Here is a 23,852-nt window from a genome sequence, read left to right as displayed (position 1 = left end):
GAAAAAGAGAGAGAGAGAGGGGGGGGAGGGGGGAGAGAGAGAGCGAGAGAGAGGGGGGGAGGGGGGAGAGAGAGAGAGAGCGCGAGAGAGAGTGGGGGGGAGAGAGAGGGAGCGAGAGAGAGAGCGAGAGAGAGGGGGGAGCGAGAGAGAGGGGGGAGCGAGAGAGAGGGGGGAGCGAGAGAGAGGGGGGAGCGAGAGAGCGAGCGAGAGAGAGGGGGGAGCGAGAGAGAGAGAGCGAGAGAGGGGGGGGAGCAAGAGAGAGAGCGAGAGAGGGGGGGGAGAGAGGGGGGGGGAGCGAGAGAGAGAGAGCGAGAGAGAGAGCGAGAGAGCGAGAGAGAGAGCGAGAGAGAGCGAGAGAGAGGGGGAGCGAGAGAGAGAGAGCGAGAGAGAGGGGGGAGCAAGAGAGAGAGCGAGAGGGGGGGGGGAGAGGGGGGAGCGAGAGAGAGAGCGAGAGAGAGAGCGAGAGAGAGAGCGAGAGAGAGAGCGAGAGCGAGAGAGCGAGAGCGAGAGAGAGAGCGAGAGAGAGAGCGAGAGAGAGGGGGGGGAGCGAGAGAGCGAGAGAGAGGGGGGGAGCGAGAGAGCGAGAGAGAGGGGGGGGAGCGAGAGAGAGGGGGGGGAGCGAGAGAGCGAGAGAGAGGGGGGGAGCGAGAGAGCGAGAGAGAGGGGGGGAGCGAGAGAGAGGGGGGGAGCGAGAGAGCGAGAGAGGGGGGGGAGCGAGAGAGCGAGAGAGAGCGAGAGAGAGCGAGAGAGAGCGCGAGCGAGCGCGAGCGAGCGAGAGAGAGCGAGAGAGAGCAAGAGAGCGAGAGAGAGCGAGAGAGAGCGAGAGATGCCGAATCCGGATCGTGCACCCGGAATCCTGCATCCGGGTCGGACTCGGATCTGCCGCTTAAACCGCGCGGATCCGGATTTTACCGCTCCGGGTCCGCCCAACACTAAATATTTTGCAATATTGTTGTTGAACTGCAATACCGGACACAGCCTATGGAGAAAAGTGGCGCTGTTGCGTTTTTTGTTTTTTTTTTAAGTTCTTGCAGTTTAGTAAGAACAAAGGCCAGAGTTTTCCATTCTTACAGTCAAATGAATGTGTTAATTGGGGTTTTAAGATTTCTAAAAGGAAGAATCCAAAAATAAAAGGTAAAAAAGGTATTATCTGCGAGTCTTTATATAGCACAATCACACGATACAATGGGAAGGACGGCTTCATGTCTGCAGGGAATAAAAGAACAAGGGGCTTAAATGGAGGAACATTACAGCTGGAGCGTAATGGAGATATAATTCACAGCAGATATTATACAGAGAGATACAATGTATCAAGTGTCACAATTGTTTTCTCCAGCAGAAGTTTTATTCATAGGATTATGGAGGTTCAATTACAGCTTCAGGTGCAACAGATTATGATCGCTGACGATATCCCTGGATACACGACTACGGCAAGGTTTACAAATAGTAATTCCATCATATATTTTGCTCACAATGATGCATGAATGGACGCAATGTATAAACTTGGAGGACTAAGAACCCAAACCCAGGGGGTGAACGATCACAGTCGCAGGGGTCGCCAACGCCACCGGGCTCAAGGATTCTGAGGGCCCGAAATCCTCAGCCAGTGGTGCACCGCGAGATGCCGATACAATTGAAAGCAGTGATGAGGGAGTGAGTAGATCTCTCCCTCTCTCATCATTCTCCTGCTGTGTCTGCGACGCTCTGACGTGTCAGCACAGCGGAGCGCGATGACGTCACTACTGCACGCTGTGCTGAGACGTGCAGAGCAGCAGAACAGTAGACAGCTGAGGAGACCGGAGCAGCGGGGAACGAGGACAAGGAGAAGTGAGTATTTATGTATTTAATCACGTTGGCCAGATGACTAAGAGGGTGCATACTACTATATGGAGGAATATGGGGCTGCATAATGGTATATGGGGGCTGAATAATACTATATGGGGAATACTTTGTGAGGCTACATAATACTATAAGGAGGATTATGGGGAGTGCATTATAATACATGGAGGACTATGGAGGGTGCATCATAATACATGGAGGACTATGGGGGGGGTGCATCATAATACATGGAGGACTATGGGGGGTGCATTATAATACATGGAGGACTATGGGGAGTGCATCATAATACATGGAGGACTATGGGGAGTGCATTATAATACATGGAGGACTATGGGGAGTGCATTATAATACATGGAGGACTATGGGGAGTGCATTATAATACATGGAGGACTATGGGGAGTGCATTATAATACATGGAGGACTATGGGGAGTGCATTATAATACATGGAGGACTATGGGGAGTGCATTATAATACATGTGGGGAGTGCATTATAATACATGGAGGACTATGGGGAGTGCATTATCATATGTGGAGGACTATGGTGAGTGCATTATAATACATGGAGGACTATGGGGGGTGCATTATAATACATGGAGGACTATGGGGAGTGCATTATAATACATGGAGGACTATGGGGAGTGCATTATAATACATGGAGGACTATGGGGAGTGCATTATAATACATGTGGGGAGTGCATTATAATACATGGAGGACTATGGGGAGTGCATTATAATACATGGAGGACTATGGGGAGTGCATTATAATACATGGAGGACTATGGGGAGTGCATTATAATACATGTGGGGAGTGCATTATAATACATGGAGGACTATGGGGAGTGCATTATCATATGTGGAGGACTATGGTGAGTGCATTATAATACATGGAGGACTATGGGGGGTGCATTATAATACATGGAGGACTATGGGGGGTGCATTATAATACATGGAGGACTATGGGGAATGTATTGTAATATATGGAGGACTATGAGATGCAATATAATACATGGAGGACTATGGGAGAGTGCATTATAATATATGGATTAGTATGGGAGGGTGCATTATAATATATGGATTACTTTGGGAGGGTGCATTATAATATATGGAGGACTAGGAGATGCATTATACTATCAGATATTATATCGGGATATCGGAGTATGGGAAAGCTGGGTGCTGAGGGAAAGAGCCAAGTGTCAGCGTAATTATCCTGTACCCCAAAGGGTGTGGGAGGGCCCAGGTCTGAATTCTGCACCGGGGACAGTGGATCTCTAGTTACGCCACTGCCCAAACCCTCTCGATTGTCTCACCTATCCCCTCACCATCTGGATCTCTGAAACCATTACTCACGGCCTAGCCAGCACCCTCGCCCCTTTCCCTTTCTTAAAGGAGCTGGAGACCCCTCAGTGCAGCCAAAGATTCCTTGTGCTGCAAAGACCCGTAGCCAGAATCTACATTCAAGAATGTGATTGTGTGGACATTATAGGAGACGTAGTTTCACCGCAGTTGGGGAGATCACTCCTGTAGACTTCAGCGCCCATGAGGAGTCAATGTAACCAGGGGAGTGACTATAAAGAGAGCAATCTAGGAGGCCGCCCGAGGCCCAGGAACAGATTACTAATCACTATAATGACAAATATACATTAAAGGGGTACAATTAATTAAAATTTAATTTGTTGCAGTTGGGTTTCATTAAAAACGTTGCACCGTTTGGCTTTTACAGCTTCTTTGTTTGCTACATATTCAACTTTGGTCATAAATCAGATGATAAAAAGTTATAAACTCTTATTGTAACTGTACTCTGACCTATGTATATTCTGTAGATTCCATATTGTATATATTGTAGTTTCTAGTGTGCCTTAGGCTGATTAAATTATATAATTAATCTTGGGCTGTTCTGTTATCTCGATCTTGAATCCCACGTCTGTGTGCTCGGTTAATAGTTACCGTGAATCGGTTGGTGGCAGCGAGTTTGTGCCAAGGATCATTGTGGGGCGGCCAGTGAGATTTGGGGAGGTTTTTATATACAGTGCCTACAAGTAGTATTCAACCCCCTGCAGATTTAGCAGGTTTACACATTCGGAATTAACTTGGCATTGTGACATTTGGACTGTAGATCAGCCTGGAAGTGTGAAATGCAGCAAAAGAGAATGTTATTTCTTTTTTTTTTTTTTAAATTGTGAATAGTCATATACCAGTCAATACCATAAGTAACGTACTCCACCGCAATGGTCTCCATTCCAGACGAGCCCGTAAGGTACCTTTACTTTCAAAGCGTCATGTCAAGGCTCGTCTACAGTTTGCTCATGATCACTTGGAGGACTCTGAGACAGACTGGTTCAAGGTTCTCTGGTCTGACGAGACCAAGATCGAGATCTTTGGTGCCAACCACACACGTGACGTTTGGAGACTGGATGGCACTGCATACGACCCCAAGAATACCATCCCTACAGTCAAGCATGGTGGTGGCAGCATCATGCTGTGGAGCTGTTTCTCAGCCAAGGGGCCTGGCCATCTGGTCCGCATCCATGGGAAGATGGATAGCATGGCCTACCTGGAGATTTTGGCCAAGAACCTCCGCTCCTCCATCAAGGATCTTAAGATGGGTCGTCATTTCATCTTCCAACAAGACAACGACCCAAAGCACACAGCCAAGAAAACCAAGGCCTGGTTCAAGAGGGAAAAAATCAAGGTGTTGCAGTGGCCTAGTCAGTCTCCTGACCTTAACCCAATTGAAACTTGTGGAAGGAGCTCAAGATTAAAGTCCACATGAGACACCCAAAGAACCTAGATAACTTGGAGAAGATCTGCATGGAGGAGTGGGCCAAGATAACTCCAGAGACCTGTGCCGGCCTGATCAGGTCTTATAAAAGACGATTATTAGCTGTAATTGCAAACAAGGGTTATTCCACAAAATATTAAACCTAGGGGTTGAATAATAATTGACCCACACTTTTATGTTGAAAATTTATTAAAATTTAACTGAGCAACATAACTTGTTGGTTTGTAAGATTTATGCATCTGTTAATAAATCCTGCTCTTGTTTGAAGTTTGCAGGCTCTAACTTATTTGCATCTTATCAAACCTGCTAAATCTGCAGGGGGTTGAATACTACTTGTAGGCACTGTATTCCGTCCGCGGAGGTCGGGGGAATATATACCCTACTCTCACCGGGAGCCCTTCAAGCATCGGCACAGTAGAATAGCGGCCTCCTTGCTTATTGTCGGGCAATTATTGGCCTGACTATAAGAGGGGCGCTAGAGAGCGCGTCACGTGCTCTGTCTATCGGTCGGACGGGTGGTAGAAAGGAAGGACGTAATTCCCGCTTCCTACCCCCCGATCCTGACCCTGCTAGACTGCCGTGGGAGCTCACTGAAGGATTCTTCGTTAACTCATTCTGCAGCGAGTAATCGGCAGTGGAACTCAAAGTTTTTAGAATGAAAGCGGGTAAATATTTTTTATCAAAAACTATTTCAAAAATGAATTTTTTAGACCAAATTACATGTACCAGTTGGAAATATTTCAGAAAGTCAGGGTGGCCCCCTTTTTTTTTTTTTTATTTTTTTTTAATCCATTGTGCAGTTTGCAAATTAGGAAGCGGCACTCACCATTTGTCCTTTGTGAAGTGTCTTAAATCTGGTCTTCCCTGTTGGCTCTCTGCCGAGCTGTATTGAAGAAGAGGAAAAAAAAAAATCAGATGAAATAAAAAAGGGATTACATCTACATTTTCTGTACAGAATATTAGCTATTGTTTCCTGTTATCAGCCATTCCAGGCTGGCGAAACATCAACCATATAGTTCCTTATTAGAATGGCTAACGTGAATTATTTTTAAGAAATAGCGCCACTACTGCACACAGGCCGTGTCTGGTATTGCAGCATTTCAGTAAAATACCACACAAAATCAGGAGGGGCGCAATTTCTTTATGAAACACACATATTATTGCTGATATGAGGTTATACAACCCCTTGAATCCCAACATCTGACCTCCGAATGTTACTTTTTGAGCATCAGTTGAGTGACGTCATCGGTCAGCTGGTGGATTATAATTTATAACCAGTAATTCCATCTAATCTCAAAGAAAAAAAAAATGGCCAGTCTATTATAGCGTGTGCGTTATTAATAAAGCCTGACCCAACAAACCTACTAATATCAACCATACAACAAGATTATCCGTTTCCTGATCCTCTTAGTCGAGCCTATAGGACACAGGGGGCATTGTATGGCCGCCACTCGTCTAACCCTATTTAGGCATATTTCTCGTTTGGGATTAAGTCTTAAAATCTGGTCAACTATGCAGCCGTGGAAAACCAAGAATCAACAATGGTCATAAAGTATCTCCATAAACTTATAAAGACACATCATATTATGGAATTGTATTCCAAGCAATTGTCTTATATAATGTTGCACTTCTGACCCATTTCCAAAAAATAATAAAAAAAAATAAAAAGATATTCCATTTGCAGAAAAAAAAGACAACAATATTATAAATGTGGCATATGGGGGGAGCCCATTAAAGATTTTATGCTATGGCCCTTTCATTAGGATGGATGGATGGATGATCAATATCAGGTCAGTAAAGGTGGCTACAACCCTATTTTCCCAAAAATAAGACCTCCACCCAAAATAAACCATAGTAGGATTTTTGGGGCTTTTTTTTTTAGTATGCTTAAAATATAAGCCCTACTCCAAAAATAAGCCCTAATTGTGGCTCCATAAGAAAGTGTCAAAGCAGCTAAAGAAGTCAAAGAATACAGCAGGACTCTTCATCAAAGACAGCAGACATCCCCAAAAGAAAGCAGACCCCCCCCCCAAAAAAAAAAAAATCATACTCACCAGACCCCATACAATTACAGTTGGCAAGTGCTGATAGTGGATGGGCTCTCACACAGAGATCTGCATCGCTGTCAGGTTCCTTTGCATTCCAGGTGCATTGCACTGCGGCTCTCCCAAACAGATCGGGTACCAGTTTTACTCCGCTTTCAGTCACCAGGGGGAGCCAACCGCTGTAGAACGCAGGGAGAACTGACAGCGATGCAGATCTGTATGTGAGAGCCCATTCACTTGCCAACTCTAATTGGGGTCTTGTAAGTGCGATTCTTTTAGGGGGCGTATGCTTTCTTTTGGGGGTAAACTTAGCAGTACATCGAGAACAATAAATGTAAGCAGGTAATTAAACCTTTATTAATATGGTCTGTACCCACTGCTATAGGACTGCACCATGAGAATAACAGATCAGGTAAGAAAATGTGCATCTGAGTCAGTAACAGGAGGAACACAAAATGTTGATGTTCCAGAATGTGATGATGATTAAATTTGAATAAATGTTGATTTTTCTGTTCAAGAATAAATGTGGATTGTTGTTCATGGGAAAATATAAGACATCCCCTTAAAATAAGCCATAGCAAAAAATATAAGGGCCTGTCTTACTTTTGGGTAAACATTGTACTATATATAAGTAATGTAATTTGAGCTGCAGTACCCAAGAATGGCCACTACACAGTGCACGGCACTGTGCTGAACTCCTTCTTTATCCCAGCGGGAGCCTGCAGCTTCATCTCCCTCCTTCCCCTTCTCATTATCGTCATTTATTTTATTGACTGCAAAGGGAAAGCAAACGACAGTTTGATGGAAGGAAACGAAGATAACACTTTCCTCTTATAAGATATATTGCGAAGTTACATCTATTTACTCATTAAATGTGTTAATTGCTCAATTGCTGCCCCCTATGGGATGCATTATGTAATTACACAGGAGGAGAATAATAAATTGGAGCCAAGTCGCTCATCAACAGCCGCCATCACGTTTATAATTTATTGGGTTGGTTGGAGGGCTAATGGTTGCCAATAAGGGGTAGCGCAGTGTGACAGGCTCATTTAACAGAACGAAGACAACTACATTCCAAGCTCGTTAGTAATGTCTGCACACAACGAGGCTCGACGGTGAGAAGCATTGCAGACCCATCAGGGAAGCCCAGTTTCCTAAACGTTTCAATTCTTGTGTGCCAACTTCAGCCAAAGATGCAATTGCACATCTGGCACAGCGTTTAGGGCCGGGGCTTATTATTTCCAGCACGTGGATTTCGCTTATATACTGATGGACCTTGAAGCTTCTCGACCACCTTTTTTACAGTCATCAAAAGCCCAGGTAGGACAGAAGTGGTCGCAATTAAACTACTCCTACAGCCGGACCGCCGCGGCCTGGAGACCCCTGCAATGTCAGACTCTCATCTATTACCAGGAGAAGCTACGAAGAGCATCCCTTAACCTGAAAAACCCAGCACATCCATGCATTACACAAACAAATGATAGGAAATGTGGAGGATCTAAGGGGAAAACTTTTCTTATAGCTGCAATGCCCCTCTGGGAAATATTCAAATTGTCTCTGCAGGGAGGAAGGAGATAAACTCTAGCGCCACCTATTGGAAGTACCAATCCTAAAAGTCAAAAGTGGCCCTTTAACAAGCCTTTTCATATTACCTAGGATTTATGCCAGATCAGAACCCCTATTCGCAGACACAGTGTTTCGGGGTGATTGCCCCTTGTCAGTGCAAAGTATGGGATCTGATTATTGCAGTTATAAGACCCCTCACTGGCAGCCAAACTGGTTTGTCAGGTCTCCACAAGGAGAAAAGTTTTCCTCTTAGACCCCACTATAGCTTCTCATACAGCCAGATCAGATCCCATACTTTGCACTGACGAGGGGCAATCACCCCGAAACACTGTCTACAAATTGGAGTTCTGATCTGGTATAAATCCTAAGTCATATGAAGTGTCTTGTTAAAGGACCACTTTTGACTTTTAGGATTGCTACTTCCAAAAGGTGGCACTTAGACTTTGTCTCCTTCCTCCCTGGAGAGGAAATGTGTAATGCTTCATTTCTCCTGCGGGGGCGCTGCAGGGAAACTGGACACTTGCTGCAGAATTATTAAGAAAATTAGAGCTGATATCAAGGAACCTGTTCATCAGCTCATTTTGGATGCCCACTTTAACAAAAAGGGATTATTCATATTCTATTGCACTATAAATTAAAATTTAAAGGGACGGTACAGAAAAAAAAACCCAAAAAAAACCATCCGCCTAAGCCCAAATTTAGATGTCCACAAAACAAGGTACGGGTCCACTTCCGGACTGACGCTACTAATCCTTACTCAACAGCCTCATATGAGGCTACGTTCAGTGCTGATGTGGCGATCCTGTATTTGATTGACAGGCGTCTGAATTCGAAGCTTCCATTAGTTAAGACCACTTGGCTGTAAAACCTTCTGTTGCCCCATCACTCCTCTACTGAGCTCCACCCATTACAGTGACATCGGCACAGGTCCTGCAGAAAAAAGTGGAGCTCATCATTGGAGAAGTAGTGATGCAGGACCTGTGCTGATGTCGCGATCATGTGACCGTAATGGGCGGAGCTAAGCAGACAAGTGATACTGAAGGACCTGTTGTAATCAGCAGAAGATAAGTGGTTCTGAAGGACCTGTGCTAATGTCACAATCATGTGACGGTAATGGGTGGAGCTCAGCAGAGAAATGACGTTGAAGGACTTGTGGTGTAACCAATTACAATGCTGGGGGCGTGACCAAGTTCAAAAACGAATCCTGCCTGATTATGAGTAAGGCTTTGCGTGCACTGGAAAATGGAATTTTCTCAAGAAATTTCTGCAAGCACTGAAAGATTACCGCACCCGCGGTAAAAAAACGCGGCAAACTGCACCCGAAAACCGCATGCGGTTTGCCGCGGCTTTACCGCGGTATTGCCGCGTGCGGGTTGGTACATGTGCTTTAATGCATTCAATGCAATAAAGCACATTGAAAAAAAAAAAATTCTTTAGATAGCAGATAGATAAATAGATAGATCGAAGAATAGATAGAGGGATAGATAGATAGAGGGATAGATAGATAGAGGGATAGATAGATAGATAGATAGAGGGATAGATAGATAGAGGGATAGATAGATAGATAGATAGATAGATAGATAGATAGAGGGATAGATAGAGGGATAGATAGAGGGATAGATAGATAGATAGATAGAGGGATAGATAGATAGAGGGATAGATAGAGGGATAGATAGAGGGATAGATAGAGGGATAGATAGATAGATAGATCGATAGAGGGATAGATCGATAGAGGGATAGATAGAGGGATAGATAGAGGGACAGATAGAGGGATAGATAGAGGGATAGATAGAGGGATAGATAGATAGAGGGATAGATAGATAGAGGGATAGATAGAGGGATAGATAGATAGAGGGATAGATAGATAGAGGGATAGATAGAGGGATAGGTAGAGGGATAGGTAGAGGGATAGATAGATGGATAGATAGATAGATAGATAGATAGATAGATAGATAGAGGGATAGATAGATAGATAGATAGATAGATAGATAGATAGATAGATAGAGGGATAGATAGATAGATAGATAGAGATAGATAGATAGATAGATAGATAGATAGAGGGATAGATAGAGGGATAGATAGATAGAGGGATAGATAGATAGATAGATAGAGGGATAGATAGAGGGATAGATAGAGGGATAGATAGAGGGATAGATAGATAGAGGGATAGATACATGGATAGATAGAGAGATAGATAGAGGGATAGATAGATAGAGGGATAGATAGATAGAGGGATAGATAGATAGATAGAGGGATAGATAGATAGATAGAAGGAGAGATAGATAGATAGATAGATAGATAGAGGGATAGATAGAGGGATAGACCTCTGCTGTCTCGCTGCGAGGCTGCATTCAGCCTGTGTCAGTCGCGGCTGGATGTAAGCATCGCAGGACGTGGATTACGCCGGAGCGGTGTGTTTCGGGGGGGTTAATAAAAGGGTGAAACAGGTCTTATTTGTGTTTTATTTAAAATAAAGGATTTTTCGGTGTGTGTGTTTTTTCACTTTACTTACGGGTTGATCATGTCAGCTGTCACATAGACGCTGCCATAATCAAGCCTAGACTTAGTGGCGGCGATCCGCCATTAACTCCTTATTGCCTGGATCGCCACCGCATCACGGCATCTAGAAGAGCTGGGGACACTCCGGTACTGCCGCATAATGCATGCGACAATCCCGGGGCAGCTGCGGCTGATATTCTCGGCTGCGGGAGGTGGGAGGGAGGCAGGGGGACATTACCCCTGCCCCTCGCCCTCCCCAGCCTGAGAATACCGGGCCGCCACTGTGTGTTTACCTCGGCTGGAAGGTAAAAATACGGCGGAGCCCACGTGTTTTTTTTTTACTATATTTCCGTTTGCTTTCTATGTGTAATCTATATGTCTGTGTCTGATCAGTGTGTGTGTGTGTTCTATGTCTCTGATGTCTGTCTGTGTCTGATCTGTGTGTGTGTGTGTGTGTTCTATGTCTGTGATGTCTGTGTGTGTGTGATGTGTGTGTGTTTACTCTCTGCTTTGCTTCCTCTTCCTGTAATGACATCACTTCCCTGCAAACCGCAGGCAGCGATGTACATTACCGCAGGTAAACCGCGAAATACCGGAGGGAATAACACAGGAAAACGCAATGAACCGCACAGAATTTGCTGCCTGCGTTATTCCCTGCGGGATTTCACGATTACATTGCAGTCAGGGCAGTGAAATCCCGCAGCGACGTGCGGAAAAGAAGTGACATGCAATTGTTTTTGCTGCAGGAATCCTACAGCAAAACATGAAGCTGTCAAATTCCGACCAGTGCACACAGGATTTTTTTTTTCATAGGTTTTGCTGGTGATTCACTGCAGAGATGTTATGAACATTTTCTGCAGCGAAACATGCAGCAAATCCGCAGGAAATCCGCAGCAAAATCCGGTAAGTGCGCACATAGCCTAACAGTGACTGATCCCAGCAGAACCAAATGGCGCTCAGTATTGGAGAAATGGTGGTGCAGGACCTGTGGTGATGTCATGACCATGTGACCATGGGCGGAGCTCTGCAGAGAAGTGCTGGTGAAGGACCTGTGGTGTAATCAATTACAATTCTGGGGGTGTGACAAAGATAAAAAAAAGAATCATGTCTGCATAGATGGGGACATTGAGCATGGAGAAGCTGGATGGCACGGTGAAAACTTAGCATGCATCTTTAGGCACTAGATTATTGAATATCGGAAAAAAATATAAAAAATAAATAAATAAAAAAATTATATTATATTATTATATGTTTTATATTATTATATATATATATATAAAAAAAACATACAGTCAGGGCCAGAAATATTTGGACAGTGACACAAGTTTTGTTATTTTAGCTGTTTACAAAAACATGTTCAGAAATACAATTATATATATAATATGGGCTGAAAGTGCCCACTCCCAGCTGCAATATGAGAGTTTTCACATCCAAATCGGAGAAAGGGTTTAGGAATCATAGCTCTGTAATGCATAGCCTCCTCTTTTTCAAGGGACCAAAAGTAACTGGACAAGGGACAAGGGCTGCAATTAACTCTGAAGGCGTCTCCCTCGTTAACCTGTAATCAATGAAGTAGTTAAAAGGTCTGGGGTTGATTACAGGTGTGTGGTTTTGCATTTGGAAGCTGTTGCTGTGACCAGACAACATGCGGTCTAAGGAACTCTCAATTGAGGTGAAGCAGAACATCCTGAGGCTGAAAAAAAAGAAAAAATCCATCAGAGAGATATGCGTGATTTAGTGTTTGTAAAGAAACGCGTGATTTAGTGTTTGTAAAGAAATGTGTACAATTCCTACAATTTCTATCAGATATTTTTGTTCAAACCTTCAAATTAAACGTTACAATCTGCACTTGAATTCTGTTGTAGAGGTTTCATTTCAAATCCAATGTGGTGGCATGCAGAGCCCAACTCGCGAAAATTGTGTCACTGTCCAAAAATTTCTGGACCTAACTGTATACACACACACACGTGTGTGTGTGTGTGTGTGTGTGTGTGTGTGTGTGTGTGTGTGTGTGTGTGTGTAATATATATATATCTATATATATAATTGCATTATTCTGTCTGTCTGTCTGTCTTGCTCCAAAATTGTGTCCTTACGGTGACACAAAGCTGATTAGTCGCTGGGCTCGCCATGGCCCCGCCCCCCCGCACGGATTGGCCGCTGCCCAGGCTGCGCCCCCACACGGATTGGCCGGCCGCTCGCCCAGGCTTTGCCCCCCCCACAGATTGGCCTCTCGCCCCGGCACCCTGCAGGCATTGGCAACTCGGCCACGCCCCGTCCGCCTCATGCAATGCACGCTAGCTCTGGCCCCGCCCCCCCCCACGCATTCCCCGAACCGACACGGTCACGGAGCCACGACTCCCAGGTGAGTACTGTACCCCCGGGAGCCCACATCAGCGTACGCCGCCAAACCAGCCGACACATACCCTTGCACTGCTGGCCTTGCCGCCGTATGCTGGTGTGGGCTCCCGTGCGAGCGGGGGACGAGATACGCTGGTAACCATGGTAGCATAGTTACCAGCGCATCAAGGTCCTGCAGCGGCGGAACATACACACACGCACACACATAACAGCACACACACACACACATACACACACACACACACACATCAGATCACACTCACTCTCACACACACCTCACACACACATCACATCGCATCCACACACTCACAACATCCTGGGATATCGCTTGCTTCTCGGCGGCGATACTGTGCTGTGAGCTTCCAGGACCTGCCGGAGGATCACATGGCCAGAAGCATGTGGTATCTCCGGATGTTGTGAGTGTGAGCGCGTATGTGCAATATCGTCAATGTGTGTGTGCGTGAGTGTATGCGATCGGGTGTGTGTGAGTTTATGCGATCGGGTGTGTGTGGGTGTGTGTGAGTGTATGCGATCGGATCTGTGAGTGTCGGCAGAGGAGCACGGCGTGCTGGAGGAGGCTGGGAGGAGAGAGGCTGATGCTGGGGTAGGCTGGGAGGAGAGAGGCTGATGCTGGGGACCGAAAAGGCTGATGCTGGGAGGAGAGAGGCTGAGGCTGGGGTAGGCTGGGAGGAGAGAGGCTGATGCTGGGGACCGAAAAGGCTGATGCTGGGAGGAGAGAGGCTGAGGCTGGGGTAGGCTGGGAGGAGAGAGGCTGATGCTGGGAGGAGAGAGGCTGATGCTGGGAGGAGAGAGGCTGATGCTGGGGGAGGCTGAGGCTGGGGTAGGCTGGGAGGAGAGAGGCTGATGCTGGGAAGAGAGAGGCTGATGCTGGGGGAGGCTGATGCTGGGGTAGGCTGGGAGGAGAGAGGCTGATGCTGGGGACAGAAAAGGCTGATGCTGGGAGGAGAGAGGCTGATGCTGGGAGGAGAGAGGCTGATGCTGGGAGGAGAGAGGCTGATGCTGGGGGAGGCTGAGGCTGGGGTAGGCTGGGAGGAGAGAGGCTGATGCTGGGAGGAGAGAGGCTGATGCTAGGGACAGAAAAGGCTGATGCTGGGAGGAGAGAGGCTGATGCTGGGAGGAGAGAGGCTGATGCTGGGAGGAGAGAGGCTGATGCTGGGATGAGAGAGGCTGATGCTGGGATGAGAGAGGCTGATGCTGGGATGAGAGAGGCTGATGCTGGGGACAGAGAGGCTGATGCTGGGGACAGAGAGGCTGATGCTGGGGACAGAGAGGCTGATGCTGGGGACAGAGAGGCTGATGCTGGGGACAGAGAGGCTGATGCTGGGGACAGAGAGGCTGATGCTGGGGACAGAGGCTGATGCTGGGGACAGAGAGGCTGATGCTGGGGACAGAGAGGCTGATGCTGGGAGGAGAGAGGCTGATGCTGGGAGGAGAGAGGCTGATGCTGCGGGCAGAGAGGCTGATGCTGCGGGTAGAGAGGCTGATGCTGCGGGTAGAGAGGCTGATGCTGGTACAGCATGGGGGATGGAGCACGATGGGGGGTGCGCAGCATGGGGGATAGAGCACATTTGGGAGTGCGCAGCATGGCGGATGGAGCACGTTTGGGAGTGCGCAGCATGGCGTATGGCGCACGTTTGGGAGTGCGCAGCATGGGGGATGGAGCACGTTTGGGAGTGCGCAGCATGGGGGATGCAGCACGATGGGGAGTGCGGAGTATGGCGGATGGAGCACGTTTGGGAGTGCGCAGCATGGCGGATGGACCACGTTTGTGAGTGCGCAGCATGGCGATGGAGCACGTTTGGGAGTGCGCAGCATGGCGGATGGAGCACGTTTGGGAGTGCGCAGCATGGCGGATGGAGCACGTTTGGGAGTGCGCAGCATGGGAGATGGAGCACGATGGGGGGTGCGCAGCATAGGGGATGGAGCACGATGGGGAGTGCGCTGCATGGGGGATGGAGCACGATGGGGAGTGCGGAGTATGGCGGATGGAGCACGTTTGGGAGTGCGCAGCATGGCGGATGGAGCACGTTTGGGAGTGCGCAGCATGGTGGATGGAGCACGTTTGGGAGTGCGCAGCATGGCGGATGGAGCACGTTTGGGAGTGCGCAGCATGGGAGATGGCGCACGATGGGGGGTGCGCAGCATAGGGGATGGAGCACGATGGGGAGTGCGCTGCATGGGGGATGGAGCACGATGGGAAGTGCACACCTCCCCCCAACACACACACACACACATGCGCGCGCGCACTGCACAACACACCACACACACACACACTGGGAACCACAAATAACTGCCCTACACAGACACCCACACACACAGACAACGCTGCACACACACAACACCCAACACACAAACACCGCGGCACACACAAATATACGCACATACCGCACAACACACACATTGCACAAAACATACCTCCCCCCACACACCACACACACCGCGCAACACACACACACACAACGCTACAGACACACAGCGCTCCACAAACAACGCAACACACAAACAACACCGCTCTCACCCCCCGTCACACCCAGACAACACCCAGAACATGTACAGCCCCTACACAAACACTTGCTAACTACACACAACAACATCTATATATATATATATAAACAAAAATCATACATTAACTACACAATATGTAAATTCTAGAATACCCGATGCGTAGAATCGGGCCCCCTTCTAGTATATATATATATATATATATATATATATATATATATATATATATATATAATATTTTTTAATGTATTATTTATTTTGGATGACTATTTCTTTACGGGGTTAATATGCACCCGCAGATTTGGATTGGAGACGTTCGGTGTCTCTTTTCTGGAATTGGCTCATCATGTGCGAGAATGTCGGAGGGGCTTAAGGTCCAGTCACACTAAGCAACTTACCAGCGATCCCAACAACGATAGGGATCGCTGGTAAGTTGCTAGGAGGTTGCTGGTGAGATGTCACACTGCAACGCTCCAGCGATCCCACCAGCAACCTGACCTGGCAGGGATCGCTGGAGCGTGGCTACACAAGTTGCTGGTGAGCTCACCAGCAACCAGTGACAAGCCCCCAGCGCCGCGTGGAAGCTGCTGCGCTTGGTAACTAAGGTAAATATCGGGTAACCAACCCGATATTTACCTTGGTTACCACCGCACGGAGCTACACGTGCAGAGAGCAGGGAGCAGCGCACACTGAGCGCTGGCTCCTTGCTCTCGTAGTTACAGCACACATCAGGTTAATTACACGATGTGTGCTGCAGCTAAATGTGCACAGAGCAGGGAGCAGCGCACAATGCTTAGCGCTGGCTCCTTGCTCTCCTAGTTACAGCACACATGGGGTTAATTTCCCGATGTGTGCTGCAGCTAAATGTGCACAGAGCAGGGAGCAGCGCACACTGCTTAGCGCTGGCTCCTTGCTCTCCTAGTTACAGCACACATGGGGTTAATTAACCCGATGTGTGCTGCAGCTAAATGTGCACAGAGCAGGGAGCAGCGCACACTGAGCGCTGGCTCCTTGCTCTCCTAGTTACAGCACACATCGGGTTAATTAACCCGATGTGTCCTGCAGCTACATGTGCACACAGCAGGAGCCGGCAGCACAGGCAGTGAGAGCGGCGGAGGCTGGTATCAAAGGTAAATATCGGGTAACCAAGGACAGGGCTTCTTGGTTACCCGATGTTTACATTGGTTACCAGCCTCCACAGAAGCCGGCTCCTGCTGCCTGCACATTTAGTTGTTGCTGTCTCGCTGTCACACACAGCGATCTGTGCTTCACAGCGGGACAGCAACAACTAAAAAATGGCCCAGGACATTCAGCAACAACCAACGACCTCACAGCAGGGGCCAGGTTGTTGCTGGATGTCACACACAGCAACATCGCTAGCAACGTCACAAAAGTTGTTCGTTAGCAGCGATGTTGCTAGCGATGTTGCTTAGTGTGACGGGGCCTTTAGTCTGTAATCAGCGCGATGAGCACTTTATCAAATCGCCACATCTGTAAAGAGAAGTGAGAATCATTATGGAAGCAGCCGGGGGACGGGCGACTTCCCAGCCGCTAATAAATGGTAATTTCATTATGTTATAAGCCAGGTTCAATTATAAAATGGACAGTGTGAGCCAAGGGACGTCGTGTCGCCCATAAAAGCCGAGATTTACAGTGTGAACGATGTCAAGGAGCCTCGGACGGGACAAGGTCAGCGGATAATTTAATAAGTGCATGCCACAGGTGGAGAGACCCCTGGGGAGGCCGTAAAATGCTGCACATAATCCCATTCTGGTAAATGATAGTTATGGGGGTACTGTACTGATGGGGAACTGTGGGTGATCAATACTACAACTACAGTATCCCTATAAGGATTTCCAAGGATTAAAGCAGAATGAGACCTAGAAATTAGTAATTAAGCAATAAATATTCATCCTGTTTGATAGCTGCAGTATTTACTGGACAATCCTGAATCAGCCGGTGTGAGGTAAATCCGGAGATATGACGATAAATCATGATATTCAAGTTATGTCAGGAAGCCCTCTCCTGGTGTCACCCCCCCTTTCCTTCACACAACTCCTTCAATCAGAAAATTTACCACAGGGATAAACGGTTTGTTTAGCAGATAGGTGTCAAAGGAACTGGTCTGTGTTCCACTAAGGGGTGCTTCACACACAGCGAGCTCGCTGCCGAGATCGCTGCTGAGTCACGCTTTTTGTGACGCAGCAGTGACCTCATTAGCGATCTCGCAGTGTGTGACAATGAGCAGCGATCTGGCCCCTGCTGCGAGATCGCTGCTCGTTACACACAGCCCTGGTTCGTTTTCTTCAAAGCCGCTCTCCTGCTGTGACACACAGATCGCTGTGTGTGACAGCGAGAGAGCGACAAATGAAGCGAGCAGGGAGCAGGAGCCGGCGTCTGACAGCTGAGGTAAGCTGTATCCAAGATAAACATCGGGTAACCAAGGTGGTTACCCGATATTTACCTTAGTTACCAGCCTCTGCAGCTCTCACGCTGCCTGTGCTGCCGGCTCCGGCTCTCTGCACATGTAGCTGCTGTACACATCGGGTTAATTAACCCGATGTGTACAGCAGCTAGGAGAGCAAGGAGCCAGCGCTAAGCAGTGTGCGCGGCTCCCTGCTCTCTGCACATGTAGCTGCATTACACATCGGGTTAATTAACCCGATGTGTACTGTAGCTATGGCAGGAGAGCAAGGAGCCAGCGCTCAGTGTGCGCGACTCCCTGCTCCCTGCACACACAGCTGTGCGCTGGTAACTAATGTAAACATCGGGTAACCATACCCGATGTTTACCTTAGTTACCAGTCTCCGCAGCTTCCAGACGGCAGCTCCGTGCAAGCGCAGCGTCGCTTGCACGTCGCTGCTGGCTGGGGGCTGTTCACTGGTCGCTGGTGAGATCTGCCTGTTTGACAGCTCACCAGCGACCATGTAGCGATGCAGCAGCGATCCTGACCAGGTCAGATCGCTGGTCGGATCGCTGCTGCATCGCTAAGTGTGAAGGTACCCTTACACCTCCAAAGGCCATCTCCTGTGATATGGAGATTAGATGATGTGGGAACAATGGACACAGGATGACTCCCTGCCGTGACCCTGTGGTAGGGGCTGCTATCTAATTAGCAAGCTTGGAAGTATCCAGACAGAACGACTCCAGTAAAATATGGTTCATATCTCGCAAGCCATATTTCCGATAAATATGGCAACCATAAAAATGGTGTCTCTGCATGCGGACGATGCTGGCACACCTTTTTTATGGGAGTAGGACATTGGGAAGTACCCCAGGCGTGATATCAGCCAATGGGGAACTAGTAGACAAGTCATGAGTCCTCTCGTTCTGTAGCTAAATTCATAACTGTCACAATGAGAGCGTTGGCGTCCGCCTACGACGCTCCCAGGCAAAGTTATGGCCCATATTCCATGTTGTGGATATTGTCCATAACTCCAGCCAGGGGTGGAGCAGTGCTCCCTCTGAGGTCACTAAGGTAGGAGGGGACCTGGATTTGCCCAGGTTGATAACCCTACTTCGGCCATTTTCCAGGGTTCTTTCGCTGGGGGTCACGTGTAGGAAACATCTGTGGGAAGGATCCTAGAAACCTGGTCTACAGCGCCCCCCTGTGGCCAGACGCACAAGGTAACTGCTGGAACTGTGTATGCCTGTTTGTAAACCATGCTTTATCTGTAACTGTACTCTGACATATGTATATTCTGTAGATTCCCTATTGTATATATTGTAGCTTCTAGTGTGCTTTAGGCTGATTAAATTATATAATTAATCTTGGGCTGTTCTGTTATCTCGATCTTGAATCCCACGTCTGTGTGTTCGGCTAATAGTTACCGTGAAGCGGTTGGTGGCAGCGAGTTTGTGCCAAGGATTATTGTGGGGAGGCCAGTGAGATTCGGGGAGATTTTATATATTCCGCCCGCGGAGGTCGGGGGAATATATACCCTACTCTCACCGGGGACCCTTCAATAATCGGCATAAGTAGTATAGCGGCCTCCTTGCTTATTGTCGGGCAATTCCATAATTGGCCTGACTATAAGAGGGGCGCTAGAGAGCGCGTCACGTGCTCTGTCTGTCGGTCGGGAGGTATAAAGGAGGGGTGACCCCCACTTGTTACCCCCCGATTGTGACGTACTGGTAGCCAGCGCGGGGGATTTCTGAGTGACCCCCCCGGTGGTTCGTGACATATTGGTGGCAAGCGGTGGGATCGAGATAATAGTGTGTGTGAGTGTGAGACCCATACTCCCAGACACTAAAGACTGCCTGCAGCAGCTGTGGCTGCTGGGGTCTTCAGACTAGCTCAACACTAGAGTGTCAGAGTGCAGATACTGTAAGGTGTGTGGGCACATCAGGTGTCAGTTCTGTGTCAGTGACCAAAGTCTGCAACAATGGCTGAGAGCACCAGGAGCAAAGCCAAAGGAATGGCCGATGCTCAGGCCAGAGACGATGAGGAGGTTGTCCACGAGTCCTCCAGGAGCCCGACGCCAGAGAACAGCTCTGCAGAGGACATCGCACAACCTGGCACTGCTGGACAAAATGAGGAGGAGCTCGCCCAAGGGTCCTCAACGAGCCAGATGCCAGTCCTCCGCTCTGAAATGGACAGTGAATCACCTGGCTCTGCAGCGTGCCGCAGATCACCACTTGCCAATCCCTCCGGCCTGAGAGGTGCAGAGGCCCTCCTTCAAGCTGCCTTGGCCAGGCTTATGGCTGGAGACCGGGATACCTACGAGATACTCATGGCCGAGCGTGAGCGACAGGCAGCGCGTGACGCTGAGGCTGCGGAGCGGCAAGCAGCACGTGAAGAGCGACAGCAACAGGCAGAGCGTGACCACCAGCTGCAGCTAGCTCAGCTCCGGCCCTCATCAGCCACACGTGACCTTCAAGACACCAAACTTCCAAAGGTCCGTGTTGAGGACTTTCCCGTGCTGGAGAAGGATGGAGACTTGGACTCTTTCCTGACTGCTTTTGAACGGACTTGCCTGCAGCACCATCTGGACAAGGACCAGTGGGCCAAATACCTGACCCCCCGTTTAAGGGGTAAGGCCCTGGAAATCCTTGGGGACTTGCCTACTGAGGCAGATCAGGGCTACGACACAATCAAGCGGGCCCTAATCCAACAGTACAACCTCACTCCGGAGTCCTACCGCAAGAAGTTCCGGACCCTGCAGAAGGGACCAAAGGACTCCTGGGCTGACCACCGGCGGGCACTTGCCCGAGCTGCCGACCACTGGACCCAAGGCCTGCAGCTTTCCACCGGACCGGAGATCCTGGACTTGGTCATCACAGAGCAACTCTTGTGGAACTGCCCTGAGGATCTCCGCCAGTTCATCCGAGACCAGAAGCCAAAGGGGTCCCCGGCTACAGCTGCCCTGGCCGATGACTACACCAACAATCGGGCTCCTGAGGCCAGGAGAGCAGCCACCAGCAGCACCTGGAGAGGGGGTAAGATGAATTCTGCGACTGCCCCACCTGCCCCTAGACTGCAGGGGGTGTCCCCCTCAACTTCCCTCTCCAGGCCCGTGGCAGAGCCAAGACGGTGCCACCAGTGCAACCTACCTGGACACTTCAAGGCCATGTGCCCTCAGCGTCCCAAGGCCTTCCCAAGGCCCCGGCTCCGTCCCCGTCCCAAGGGCCGCCCAAGGTGTATTGTGTGGGTGGGGGTGGTGGTAGGTCCCTGGACAGCTTCCAACCTGTCACCGTCGGCCGGTCTGTGACCATAGGACTGCGAGACAGCGCCTCGGAGGTGACTCTGGTGCGGCCTGAGATGGTGTCTCCCCAAGACTTGATACCTGGAAAAACCCTCGCTGTCTCCGTGATTGGAGGCATTGACCCGGCGCTGCCTGTTGCTGGCATTTATGTGGACTGGGGCGCAGGGCGAGGGGTGAGAGAGGTGGGGGTAACTGATCGGATCCCCGCAAACGTGCTACTTGGGACAGATTTGGGGCAGATAACCTCCCAGTTTGGCCCCCCCCCAAGGGCTGACCCTTCAGCCAGTACTGACATGCCTCCGGACAATGTTAATGTGTTCTCCATGAATGATGTAAGGGAGGAGGGAGTGAACTCTGATTTTTCTGCTTGCATAGACACACACACAGCTGCAGCTGTGACAGGAGGGGAGGGGGTCAGAGAAAGGTGTGACAATGCCTCTACAAGTAATCAGCCTGTGAGCTGGGATCTGTTGCCCTCTGCAGGGATAAGCAGAGAGCAGGGTGCTGCAGGGGGAGGACCAGTGTGTGGGGTGGGGGCTACCACAGCAAATGTGGGGTCCCCAGAGATTTCACAGCGGGGTTCTGTTGCTGCAGGGGGGGAACAGGCAGGTGAGATTGGGGCCGGTCCCGGAGCGGAAGTGCTCCCAGGTAAGATCTCGGTGCAGGGTTCCCCCACAACCGGGGTGTCAGGAAGCCAGGTAGGTCTGCCTGAACCGGCGACTTGGTCAGGAACGGAGGAGGAGCAGGCACGACCCACGGTCGCAGCGGCTGTGGCCGCTGTCACCCGCAGTGGGAGTGCTGGAAGCCAAGGGGCCTCCCGGAGGTCCGATAGCTCTTCCCCTTCTGACCAAGTGGCAGCCGAGTCAGGTGGAGGCCAGGACACAGGTCCCGGGGTACTGACCGAAGATGTGACAGTCTCGTCGATTCTGGCCACATCTAGTCAGGGGTTTCAGGCAGCGTTAGAAGCTGACGACAGCCTGAAAGCTCTAAAGGAGCAGGCGGCACAGCCTCCCTCGGACTCGGACCCGGAGCGAGTGGTCTGGGACCAAGGACGGCTGTACCGGGTCACGGTCCAGCAGGGTTCACCGGAGGCGTGGCCCAGGGACCGACAGTTGGTGGTACCCTATCCGTTCCGGACGGAGTTGTTGCGGATCGCACATGAGATTCCGATGGCCGGACACCTAGGGATCGCTAAGACCAAGGCCAGGTTAAACCAGCATTTCTACTGGCCAAAAATGGGGGCCGATGTGGTTGCCTACTGCCGTTCGTGTGAAACCTGTCAGAGAGTGGGGAAGGCGGGGCCACACCCCAAAGCCCCACTGGTATCTCTGCCAATCATCGATGAGCCTTTCAGGAGGGTGGCTGTGGATCTGGTCGGCCCGCTGGCCATCCCCAGCAGCTCCGGGAAACGCTTCATACTAACGGTAGTGGACTATGCCACCCGGTACCCAGAAGCAGTGGCCTTGTCGTCCATTCGGGCTGACAAGGTGGCCACCGCATTGCTGGAGATTTTCTCCCGAGTGGGTTTTCCCCAGGAAATGCTCACTGACCGGGGAACCCAATTCATGTCCCAGCTGATGGAGGCCCTCTGTAAGCAAGTTCAGGTGCGACATCTGGTGGCCAGCCCGTACCATCCACAGACTAATGGCCTGTGCGAGCGGTTTAATGGCACCTTAAAGCAGATGCTTAAGATGTTGGTCGACTCCCACGGGCGTGACTGGGAGCGGTATCTCCCACACCTGTTATTTGCTTACCGGGAGGTTCCACAGGCCTCAACAGGATTCTCACCGTTTGAGCTCCTGTACGGGCGACGTGTGCGGGGCCCCCTGGCTCTGGTGAAAGAGGCTTGGGAAGGGGATTTGGCCACCCCTGGAGTGTCGGTTATCGAGTATGTCATGCGCTTCCGGGACAAAATGCAGGCCGTGACGCAACTGGTACACGACAATATGGCTCAAGCCCAGGCCGATCAGAAGCGTTGGTACGACCAGAACGCTTGTGAGAGGACCTACCAAGTGGGTCAAAAGGTGTGGGTACTGGTCCCCGTACCACAGGACAAGCTTCAGGCAGCCTGGGAAGGCCCATACCTCGTGTACCAGCAGCTCAACCCTGTAACGTACCTGGTCACCCTGGACCCTGCCCGTGGAAGGCGGAAGCCCTTCCATGTGAACATGATGAAGGCACATCATGAGCGGGAGGCATGTGCACTCCCGGTGTGCAACCTGCCCGAGGAGGGAGAAGCGGAAACCCTCTTGGATATGCTAGCCCAGGTTAGGGCAGGCGGATCCATTGAGGATGTGGAGGTTGGCCACCAGCTCTTGGAGGACCAACGGTCCCAGCTGTGGGCCACCCTACACCCCTTCCGGGGGTTGTTTACCAACCAGCCCGGAAGGACTGACTTGGCTGTCCATCACGTGGACACTGGGGATCATCCCCCGATCCGGCGTTCAGCATATCGGGTCTCCCTGGAGGTACAGCAACACATGCGCCAGGAGATTGACGAGATGCTGAAGCTGGGGGTGATCCAGGCATCCAAC

The 23,852-nt window shown here is 49.8% G+C and overlaps 1 protein-coding gene across 1 annotated transcript in view; it reads right to left on the bottom strand.

Annotated features, from left to right (window-relative positions):
- Positions 1–23,852, bottom strand: part of PLXNB1 (plexin B1) — a 265,650-nt gene that overhangs the window by 144,133 nt on the left and 97,665 nt on the right. The window contains exon 2 of the mRNA XM_075321426.1: positions 5,446–5,502. The gene's annotated coding sequence lies outside the window, so the exon portion shown is untranslated. The remainder of the gene's footprint in view (positions 1–5,445; positions 5,503–23,852) is intronic.

The sequence above is a fragment of the Anomaloglossus baeobatrachus genome, chromosome 8 (assembly GCF_048569485.1).
Source record: "Anomaloglossus baeobatrachus isolate aAnoBae1 chromosome 8, aAnoBae1.hap1, whole genome shotgun sequence".
NCBI lineage: Eukaryota > Metazoa > Chordata > Amphibia > Anura > Aromobatidae > Anomaloglossus > Anomaloglossus baeobatrachus.
Note: the sequence above shows the minus strand (reverse complement) of the source record. Positions and strands in the feature narration are given on the sequence as shown.